Source organism: Lissotriton vulgaris, chromosome 3_1 (genome assembly GCF_964263255.1).
Source record: "Lissotriton vulgaris chromosome 3_1, aLisVul1.2, whole genome shotgun sequence".
Lineage (NCBI taxonomy): Eukaryota > Metazoa > Chordata > Amphibia > Caudata > Salamandridae > Lissotriton > Lissotriton vulgaris.
Window position 1 is genome coordinate 1726977636 of NC_141689.1, and position 12313 is coordinate 1726989948.

Here is a 12313-nt window from a genome sequence, read left to right on the forward strand (position 1 = left end):
AAAAATCGCTCCTAGAAACTTGAACAAAAGAAAATCAAATTAAAACACTATTAGTTTATTATAAATGGAGCTCCCAGTTTTCTGTTTAAATGGATTTTTACATATAAATACAGATGGAAAACATGTTTTCCATCTTCTGTATTCATATTTAAATAGGGGAAAATACTAGCACATTTTGCGGCGCTGCTGCTCCAGTAAAGAGTTGCCTCGCCATACCCTCTTACTGACTTGCAGAAAACCTTGACGGTCTTTTCTCTACTTTCCATTATTCGTTCTCCTGTGAAATAGATAAAAAAAAGAGGAAACACTTTTGCTGCAAATGACTTTTTCTGACATTTTCCTATTCCAAATTGCAGCCTCAGAAGGAGAGAAAAAATGTTTTGAAATAAGAACAATAAATACATAACTAAGCAAGACAGAGTAGTTGCAAATTGACCAGAAGGGTTTTATTCACACCCAAACACATTAGCGCCACCTTACAAAGTTTTCCAGTGAAGCACTACTTTTCTTTTCATGTCCTCAGCTTTTCAAGCATTGATTTTTGAATAATGTGTTTAAAAGCTTTAAAATGTATTCCATATGAGTGTTTGCTTTTTCCAGAATGTTGTTATTTTTTTTCAGGCAGCATATTACTCTTATCCAGTGTATAATTTCAATTGAGTTGGTTCCAGGTGTTTATAGCAGGGCGCAAATGGGTTGTAGCAGAAGGCAGTATGAGTTTCTCTCAGTGGGGCAGTATGGTGGGTGTTAAGTGTGGGAGAGGATGTGGCACTCTGTGCAGATGACAGAAACTGTAAGGCTCTGAGACAAAGGGCTTGTGATTGCACTTTTAAGCGTATTTGGTACATTCTGCGAATGGCAAAGTTTTCAGATGAATGTATTGTGTTGACCAATAACAACTGAGAGCATGTGTGCATTGTCAATTTAAATAAATGTTGAGAAATACTAGATGCAGCTTCGTCTTTTGCTTGTGGCAAAAATAAATGTGGATAAATACAGATCAAATTCCCCGAAAATAAATATGGATAAATACAGATGGAAATGGCAAAAAAAAGAAATACCATAAAACCGGGAGCCCTAATTATAAACCAAAGGAGATTTCCCTAAAGAAATAATAATAATAAAATAGTAAATCCAAATGCCCATAGGACACATTTGTAGAGAGAAACCTGCATAGTAAAACAGAAAACCCACCAGCAGAAAACACACCATTTCCCAAAATTACATATACATCACATTTAATCATCATATAGCAAGTAACATAGCACAATATACCATATCAACACATTACTAAAATAGTATACAAAAAACTAAATATACACAGTAATGAAAAACACTACAATTGATAAAACTTGAGGGCTGTTTCCGATGCAGTCAGAAATGTCTCCGACCGTCGGTAAGAGCTGGTCTGACCACATCGTAATCAGTCGGTTGGATTCTTTTCCGACTGACCCATTATAATGGAGTCGGTCGGAAAGGAATGCAACCAGTCATTCCGACTGGTTTTCAACAGGCTCATAGACAGTCTTTATGTACCGGCCTTTCTGACACAGAAAGGCTGTCGAAACTCAACTGTAGTGGCCCCCAGCAGGGCCCCTTGGGTTTATAGCCTCCATTGTAGGCCGAGGGGGCACCTAGTGTTCCCCTTGTTGATTCCTGAACCCTGTGGCAGGCACCTTGTGGTGCTGGCCACGGCTGCAGGGATGAACTGCACCTTTCAGTTTTACAATGTGAGCATACATTCCAGTTGGAATGTATGCTCCCATTGTAAAGTATAGGAGTTTGACCGAACAGTGTTAGTTTGCATCCTAATTAGTCGGTCGAGACAGCTGACAGAGTGTCGATTGTTTTCTTGACAGAGATTGTGTTGGCGGAGGAGGAAACTCCACCTAACATTGTAATGAGGCCCTAAATGTACAAAAAAACACAAAAAACACTATAACTAAGCTCAAGATCAGGCTTCCCCAACAAGTAGCTCGTGAGCTAAAGGTAGTTCTCCACCTACTTGAAAGTAGCTCTCCTGTGTTCAGCCAGCCTGCTAAATTAGAAGGTTTTGCTTGTTTGTATTAATATATGTACGCCAAATTGAAAGGTGTGTTTGAGACAAAAATGTGTGTGTTTTTAGAACTCAGAAGCTGATGTCAGGAGATAAATGTTTGAGTTTCTAATATATGTTTAAAGCTGATATTTGAGTGATAAATGATGTGGTGTGAAGAATTATTACTAATAATATTACCTTGCTACCCGGGCATTGCATTACAGCTCATGATGGTTCTTCATGATCACACCCCTGCTCTAGATACTCTCTATACCCCACCTACCTTCAAAATCCTAACAAAGATTTAAAAAGGACTTACCTTTTCCAATGAACAGCAGTGACCTGGATCCCATAAAATTGTCTATGAATAACACAAATGCCCTACAAAATAGAAGGTAGCCATAAAAGGTAAATGGTGGCTAAATGAAACTAAAAGGAAGACTATCTCCCCATAGAAGTAAACAGTAACATTTATAAAAATGTTGAATAAATGAATTAAAAATGTACAAAATTATTAAACAAATAAAACATGTCAAAATATGTTTTAAACAATGGTAAAAAAATTGTAAAGGATAGAAATTGTAGTAGTATGAAAATGTTATAATTATATAACATATACTGAAAAATCTAGGTTAAAATCACATTAAAAATATTCATATGAAACAATTTAAGAAATTTTAAAAACATGTAAGAGACCTGGCACATTTACAACATACCATTCTATTTGAGAACAATTTGCATTCTTCATTTAATAATCAAATAGTGGTAACATTTTTATTATTTCTCAATATATCAATGTTTTAACTAGAAATATATATGTTTGTAAATGTAAAAATGTACATTAAATAAACTTTAAGAACATGAATAAAAATTGACAAATGTGTTATATGTCTTAATTCCATGAAAAACATTTAAATAATTATATTATTTACTACAAATATAGATCTAACTCATGTACTTTTCTTTCCAAACACCAATATTAATGCTTAAATGACACAATCTTCTCCTACTACACTGAATACAATTTTTAAAAAAGTATATCACAGTGAAATTGTTAAATGAAATAAGCACACTCTAATGTAAACCATTTTGAAGAAAGTGTCAGCCACTAAAAGAGTGACATTTGCTATTCCCACACCAATCTAAACAAATTAGGGGAAGGTGTTGTAGACTTACAGGGTGATATTTACTATTCCCATTCCTAACTAAAACAATGTGGGATGGTGGTTGGACACTAAAGGAGTAACATTTGCTATTCCAATTCCAGTCTAAACCAGTTTGGAGAACGTGTTGGTCACTAAAGGGTTACACTTATTATTGCGTTCCAATCTAAACCAATTTGGAGAAGATGTTGGCCACTAAAGGGGTTGAATTTACTAATCATACACCAATCTAAACCAACTTGGGGAGGTATCAAATACTAAAGATTGACAATGACTATTCCTAATCTGATCTAGACCAATTTGTGGGACAGTGTTTGACACTACAGGGGTGACATTTATTATCCCCACTCCAATATAATCTAATTTGGAGAAGGCATGGGACACTAAAGAGGAGATGACAGTTGCTAATTCCACTCCAATCTAAGCCAATTTGTGGAAGGTGTTGGACAATAAAAGAGTGCCATTTACTATTCCCACTTCAATGTATACCTATTTGGGGAATGTGTTAGACACTACAGGGGTAGAATTTACTATTCCAACTCCAATATAAACTACTTTCAGGAAGGTGTTGGACACTAAAATGTAGATGTTTGCTATTCCTACTCCAATCCAAACCTATTGAACAAAGGTGTTGAACACTAAAGGGGTAACATTTATATTTTCACTCCAATCTAAACCTATTTAGGGAAGGTGCTGGACAGTGAAGAGGTGAAATTTACAATTCTAACTGCAGTATATACCAATTTGGGAAAGGTGTATGACAATAAAGGGTTGACATTTCCTATTCCCAATCCAATTTAAACCAATGTGAGGAAGGTGCTTGACATCAAAGGGGTGGGATTTACTATTCCCACTCCAAACTTAATTTGTGGAAGATGTTCAACACTAATGGGGTGACATTCACTATTACCACTCCAATCATGACGTATTTTCTAAAGCTGTTAGACACTACAGGCCCAATTTGGATGTCGGCCTGAGAGCCCCCGACCAGTGGTCGGAGGCTCTCAGGCCGACAGGCCTGAGAGCTCTAAGGATATCATTCCTGATATCCTGAGGTTTCCCTCCGATTGCCATATTTTGATTACAGCAGTCGGAGGGTGACCTTGAAAATGAATGGACAGTGGAAAATGTCTAACTTGTTGAATTGCAATATATTTACAAAATCTTTGTCAGTGTTGCCCCAATGTATTTAAGTTGCTTGCCTATGAACGCCCTAGTCTTCTGTTAGTCTTCTGTCTCTGCTTACAAGACACAATTTTCAATATCTTCTGCAGGTCTCAGTGCATCAGATTTGGAGGTGAAAATCAGAGCATTCCCTAAATATGTAGGGAATTGACTTAAAATGAAAACCCCTGTGTGTGTCAAATCCTGCAAATTGACACCCTGAAAATTGTGTTATAAAGAAAACATAAGTAAAGCATTGTTTTCCTCTTAGTTAAATCCTGAAATATTCCAAAATAGTGAAATATGGATCCAGGAAGACCTAAACAATTAAAGCAATCAATAAGATGGAGCCTCTAAAAGATGGTCATTGTGCGGGGCCTGCATTTTAATGTATTTGTGACTCCTGAATCCAGTCAGGAGTTTGCCTTCTTAGGAAGCATACTAGCAAAAATGTTAGACTAAGCATGTTGCATAGAGTCATTTGTCTGAACTAGGGGGAAAATATTAACAAAAACAGTTACACACATTCCTATTAGATTGTGGTAAACCTGTCGGTGGCAGCTGGGAGACATACACTACTAGGCTGGAAAAGGTAAAGGGGTGGAATCTGGGGCATGGTAGTCAGTGGTAATGTTTAAGAAGTTAACATTCTTTAGAAAGGTGTATGGCAACTTTCTGAATTGCATTGCTTTACCACTTATCATAGCAATTCGATCATGGCTGTCCCATCCCCCGCCTTCCTTATTTTCTTCCTTGATCCATTTCCTTGTTTTCCTTGTTTCCTCCCTGTCTTTATTTGATTATAGTTTATGCTATATTGCTTTGCTTGATCTGGTTTTCCATTACCCCCTGATCCAGGAGGGAGCTGACCTGAATTTTGTCAACTTTCATACTGTCCTGGCCCCCATTCCAAAGTCAGCAGGTTATCCTTCCTGTATATCAGATCATACTAAATTTACTGCTGTTCATTAATGATGCTAAATATATCTGTGTTTGGAGAATGCCAGTCTAAGAAATTTGGGGTGTGCGGTCAACCACCACAGGGAACATTAACACTACTTATCAGAGTGAACCCTGAGCTCACTAAATTAACCTGAGCCCAATTTCCTGGTATCTATGACAATGGACAATGAGCAGACAGGCTTAACTTAGGGCAAAGTGCAGCTTATGGTGTCCCTGTAGACACCAAGGAGGTCAACCAACTAACCCATCCAGTTCTTTGTCCTAGGTGCTGGAAGGACCAGGTTCAGACCTTCACAGCTCTTCTCAGGTCACGGACAGCAGGTCCAGTCCGCTTCTTATCTTCCAAAGGTCCACAAAGTGTTCTGAGGAGAGTGGTTTGGGTGCCATATTTGGCAAAAGATAGTGGGTGGGCATCATTCTTGTCCACTTCCTAACCGATGGTGTGGTTGTAAAAACGTGTCAGTTTGACCCCAACACAACATCAAAATTCAGTGGCCTCTGGGACCTCCTCAAAAGAGATCCAAATGAATGTTACGCATATTTGTTTACTTGTTACGGCAAACACTCATACAAAATTCATAAAAAAAGTAATTTATTCCCTGAGCGATCCTTTTACTTTGCGTTATCTTCATTTGGGGTTCAACCCTACACAACTTATTCAGAATTTCATGTTTGCCTCATTGTGAACAGGCCCAAAATGACATGTGCCAGGGAATTTGCAAGTTGGCAAAATCTTAAGCCACACTAAACTTAGACTTTTAGGGGTGTGTGTGTGGGAGTATCAGAGGGAAATCAGCCATGTCCTCCCTCAGATAACATTAAAATCCATTTTGAAGCATGCTCTGGTCCCACAACAAAGATAGCAGAGACCCACAGTGTCCAAACAGGAAATACCCTATAATTGCTCTCTCCTCCTGTTTGTTCCCTCTCGGAGTGCAGACGTTTTACATGTGCTTTAGACAGACCTGTCAGGCAGGATTAGACACTGTAGTGCCAATAGGATACCCACAGTTCCACCCTGAAGATTATCCGGAGCTCAGCGGAGTCATTCCTGCCTATTCAGATCGAACTGACCGATTGTGTAGCTCCTGGGAGGAATTCCACACTTTATTCACATCGCATGTAAGTACAGGCTTGGCTTTGTTGGAGAGTTAACACTAATAAACTTTCGGGAGCTACAGGCAGTGTAAAGGTAACTTTCTAAAGGTTACCTTTCCTTAACATATATATATATATATATATATATATATATATATATATATATATATATATATATATATATATATATATATATATATATATATATATATATATATATATATATATATATATGTATATATATAAATTTGCTGCATCATTGTATTGGGATTTTTATATATTGTTAATAAACAAAATGCTTCAAGAGCTTTACACTTTTTCTTTATGTAATGTCTGTCTGCTCTATGCTCTAGCTACCAATGATTGAGCTCAGGTAAACATTTCTTCAGCCTGTGACTGTACAAAACACGCGAGTGACACTATTACTGGTGGTGGCATTCTATCCACTCCAATTAATAATTCACCTTCTTATGCATTCTAATTATATATAATGCGCATTTAACTTGCCAGAGAATGCCAGCCTGTGAGAAGCCAGTTGCCATTGCCCTGAAGTCCAAGAGTGTCACTCCTTTTGAGACTGTAACATACTGGTTGTCTCTTCTCTCTCTCACTTCAATTCCCCTTTCCTTTAAATATTTATCTCTGCTCTTGAAAGTTCACCTTGTACTGGTAGAACAGTGTTCTGTGGAGTGGGGCAGATTGAAAATTTAGCGTTTCCTAAGCTCAAAGAAGGAGGGAATAAATGAAAAGGCAGAAGCCTATGAATTTCCTGTTTGAAGAAAGAAGTGTGTATCAACATGCTGATATGTCTTTAAAAACAAGATCCTATGTTTAAAAGAGAAGTTCCCCAATTTGTATGATCAAGCCCAAAAGCGAAAAGAAAACCCTGAAACCTTGAATAATCTGGTCCACACAAACACTCATAATGTGGTCAACATCTCAAAAAGCCATTGGGCCAGATGTACGACCCTTTTATGCGGCCGCAAACAGGAGAATCTCCTGTTTGCGGGCACAAAAAAGGGTAATAGCATGTACAAATGCTATTTTGCGAGTCCCTGACAAGCAAAATATTATTTGCGACTCTCGCTATTAGGAAGGGCGTCCCTTCCGAAAAGCGAGTCAGTATGCTATGTACTAGTGTTTTGCAACCGCATTTGTGGCCTCAAAACACTTGCAGTTTACCACCTACTTCAAGAAGGTGGTAAACCACTCACAAAGGGGAAGGGGTCCTCAGGTGACCCCTTCCTCTTTGCGAGTATGTTGGAAAATATTTTTTAAGAGCAGGCAGTGGTCCCAGAGACCACTGCCTGCCCCTAAAAAAATGAAACTGAAAGGTTTCATTTTTCTTTTTAAAATGCATTACCGTTTTCCTTTAAGGAATAAGGGCTGCATTTTTTTAAAAAAACTACGTTATTAAAAAGCAGCCCTAGACCTGGTGGTCTGCTGAGCCCAGGAGGCCACCATACCTGGGAGGGCTGTCATTCCCAATAAGTTTGCAAATTGCGAGAGGCTCATTAATAATAAAGGGTTTCGCAATTTGCAACCCCATTGGGAATCGTTGAGAGTGTGAAATACACTTTTGTACATCGAAGAATTGTGCCTCACAAATTGCGCTTGCAAAAGAGTCGAAATAAGCGATGAGCAATTTTCTTGGTCGTACATCTGGCCCTAAGTGAACAAAATTTCCAATAAACTGTTCACTTTCCATTTCCTCATGTACACCTCATTTCCAGGCTTGGCGCTATTTCCCGTCTTTCTGATCCAGACATTGATGTACAACACTTGTGGTTGCAAAAACGTGTCAGTTTGACCCCAAGACAACATCAAAATTCGGTGGCCTCTGGGACCTCCTCAAAAGAGATCCAAATAAATGTTACGCACATTTGTTTACTTGTTACGGTACACACTCATACAAAATTCATTAAAAAAGTAATTTATTCCCTGAGCAATCATTTTACTTTGCGTTATCTTCATTTTCATCTTATTTTCCTAACCACCCTTGAGAGTTTGCGATTTACGAGAGGATGTGAGGTGACTTAACTGAGATTTGTATGCATGCTTTTGAGAATTTTTATATGTTTTTTAATTGGATGTGTTTCCTTGGCTTTTATATCATTCATTAAAAGTAGCAGGTGCTACCAGACGGGAGTGGGGGGCAAGGACGAAGTAAATATAAAACGCACTTACCTGGGCCGGGCCGGCTGCCGTCTCCTTCCTATATCCTCTTCTTCCTGTCATTGCCAGCACTAGGAAGCACCTGGGTTACCAGGCTTCCCAGCCAAACACAACACTGCAATAAAGCATTGTGATTGGTCTGAGCGTCATGGATCGTTGCTCAGATTGGGAATGGGATACTGTGTAAAGCAAGCCTATTGGGGAAGATGCAGAGTGCGCAGGACTGTTTGGCAGGCCTGAGAGGCCGGCAAAGCTGTCATGACACTTAAGGAGTATAAAGCACTCCTCTCCCTGATCTGGCCAGCCCACCCCACCCCGAGAACCACTGGGTATGGGGTGGGCAGGAGGGGGGGATGGAGTTGCTAGGAGCCAACAAGCACCTCAGGGAGCACACAAGTCCTTCACCTCAATTTAAAAACTCATAAGACGTAAAGACGCAACCGCAGCAGGAACGGGAACCCAGTCATTTTCAAATGAGAAAACCGGCAAACAGACAGAGCAGAAGCCTCTGGGCCAAACAAACAACTCAACATTCAATAAGTCACCAGAACTGACCCACAAAGGCCAAAGTGAATGCCAAGTAACGACAACGCAACTGGCCCCGGATGTTGGAAAGCAGGCCCAAGAGGAGCCTGAAAAAGCCAGAACAAAGGCTATAACCATCGACTTCCCAAACACATGTACCTGCCATAACATCAATACCACTCGCAGTGAATCAAAGGGGAACCCCCGGATAGCAAACATCACTAAAGCAGATAGCGGCCAGCCCAAGGATCAACCTCAGCGGGCGAGTTCCAATCGAAGCCCCATAACACTCAATAGCCAGTTCCCACAAGGGCCCAGCGAAAACGAGCAAAAAACACATCAGCTAACACAGCCCCCAGGGTAATCCGACTCGGATACAATCCTTTTCAATCCCAAATTTAAATCCAGAGAAAGAGTGGATACTCTAAACAGGGGCAACATATTAAAGCTGATCAACTTAATCGACAAAATAAAAATCATAAACACCTCCTATCTGCTTGCAATCGAATTTCTTCCAGCCCCAAATCCACATGGCACTGAAACAACAAAGTCCATATGGATAACAAACAAAGTAGAAAACTCAATCATGGAGGAATCACTCCGATTCTCCCAGTGGGAAATTAAGCTTGAAGCAGCAAAAAGGCCCGCTTATCCCACTTTGCTCCTTGAAGAAAAGAAACAAGAATGCCTCAAAACAGCTAAATCAATACTGAAAGGAGCACGCAGCTATTCCCCAGGACCGTATAAATACTTACCACATCAACAACACTTAAGCTCCCACCAGTCAGAACCACGCAGAACATCAATAACACAGACCATACCTGGAGGTGACATTAACTGACAAAGAACACCAGCCTCAACTTCCAATCCTACTGTCCTCCCCAAAATCAAAATATGCAACTGGAACATCAACGGACTCTTAGACAAACTAGAGGACCCCGAAACACTAAATTACGTAAAATCTTTTGACCTGATTCTTCTCCAGGAAACGTGGGAAACAAACGACATACCACTACAAGGTTACACAACCCAAACGCACCCGGCAACCAGAGGCTCCCAATATGGCCACAGCTCCGGTGGCCAGGCGACATTCGCCTCAATATCAACAATTGGGGCCACTGAAGCAATAAAAGTAAGCCTCACTCCTCCAAATGCGATTCAGGCATTATCAGTAACAATCACAAACAATCAGGTCACCCAACAGTTGCATATCATTAACATATACATACACCCGAAGCACAAACATTCGGGGTCTAGGGAACTCATCAAATAACTGACAAGATTAATGGAGGACAGGGAAATGGAGCACACACTTGTGGCAGGTGATTTTGACCTTCACCTCTTCAGAGATAAACCAACAGATGACATGACAAAGGAAATGGATATTGTCTTGGAAATCCCAAGTCAATCGATTTAGTTTCCAAACAAACACACAAACACCTCAACTCAGCTACTGAAAGACCTTGAGCAGCTAAACTTGAGAGTACTTAATGGATGATTCACAGAGGATATCCCACCAGCTCCAAAATATTTCTCCTCAAGTACTTCCTCACACCTCGACTACATGCTAACCACACTTCCACTGTACGAGAAAATCAGCTAGTTCAAGATAGGTGAAAGTGTTCAAAGCGACCATCTGCCACTAGAAGTTAAATTAGGTGTGTCTTGCGAGAATAAAGCGGTGGAAAAAAGATACATAGGCACAGAACACACTGCCAATTATAAACGAATAAGCTGCAAGACCACAAAGTCTGAGGAACTATCAACCAGTGCAAAAATAATCATGCACCAGGCATCCTTCTCAAACATAAATCCGCTAAACGCCTCAGTAGACTTTGTAACAGAATTGGGAGCCAAACTTGCTACTGAGCTAAAAACCCCAAAAGGGAACACTACACGGTCTTCACACGGAAAAACAACAACACTAGAGATAAACAATATAAAAAGAGAAATAAAAAAGATCCTAAAACAGCTCCGAAAAGAATCTAATAACGAAGTCCCTCAAAAGGAGCTCCGCATCTTAAAAGCACAACTAAAAAAGATGACCCTAGAAATGAAAAGACAACAGAAGGAAGATCTATGGATAAAAATTGTTCACAGCTCCAAACAAAAGAACAGCTCCAGTTTCTGGAAAATAATCCACAACCTACAACAGCCAGGCCACAAAGGCATTAACTCCAATATACCAGAAACCGACTGGGCCAACTATCTATCAGCACACTTCAATACAGCTGATCCAAAAGTGGCCAACTCCAGAGGGGGAGATTGGCTAGACAACGCACACCAGAGCCTCAACAAGACCAGCACACTTAACAATGAAGAGATCCTAGTCCATAAAAAGAAATCATCCCTGTCCTACTATCCAACCGCGGACAGAGACCTATCAATACCCATCGATTCATCAGCAAACATAGAAGACAATCTACACCTAGAAACAGCAGATAGGATTAGGAAAAAAATCTCAAAAGGCAAACTTGAGGGGGCCACCGGCCCCAATGTGATCCCGCCAATATTATATAAAAATGATGCTGTTTTTTGGAGCGATATCTTGGCACCAGTCTTCCACAAAATAAGGGAAACAACAACTACACCAACATCTTGGAGAGGCTCGATAATAAGCCCGATTTATAAAAAGGGCACCAGGAACGACCCAAGCGGCTATCGCCTCATAGCTTTAATCGATACCGAGGCAAAGTATTACGTGGGCCTCATTCTGGAGGATCTAACATCTTGGGCAACTGCAAAGAACATCATCCCAGCAACCCAAACTGGCTCTAGGACTGCCCCCCAGACCTACTGTGCCTGTCCGCTCTCGCGCCATCACGCACGGTTTAAGAGCAGCTCTTCGGGAAGAGCGAATAAAGAAGCCACACCCGAAGTGGTCACTGCCCCAGGAGACAGTATGATTCTGCACGGAGGTAGTCATCAAGAGGTGGTTAAGAAACTTGTATTGAGGTAAACTTCTGGATTGTGATTAACACTTGTCTTTCCATCTGCGACCTGACCTTGACAAGCAGACTGAAATGCTGCCCATTGGGCTTAAACGCAAGTGATGAGAGCCTTGTGTGATAGCAGGATGCTTCTGAAGTGACCACACAGCACTTCCGATCTTTATCAGATCCCATCTCCTGGCAGCGGAATCACCAAAGAGGCTTACCGCTGTTTGTTTGGACACCCTTGCCGAGAG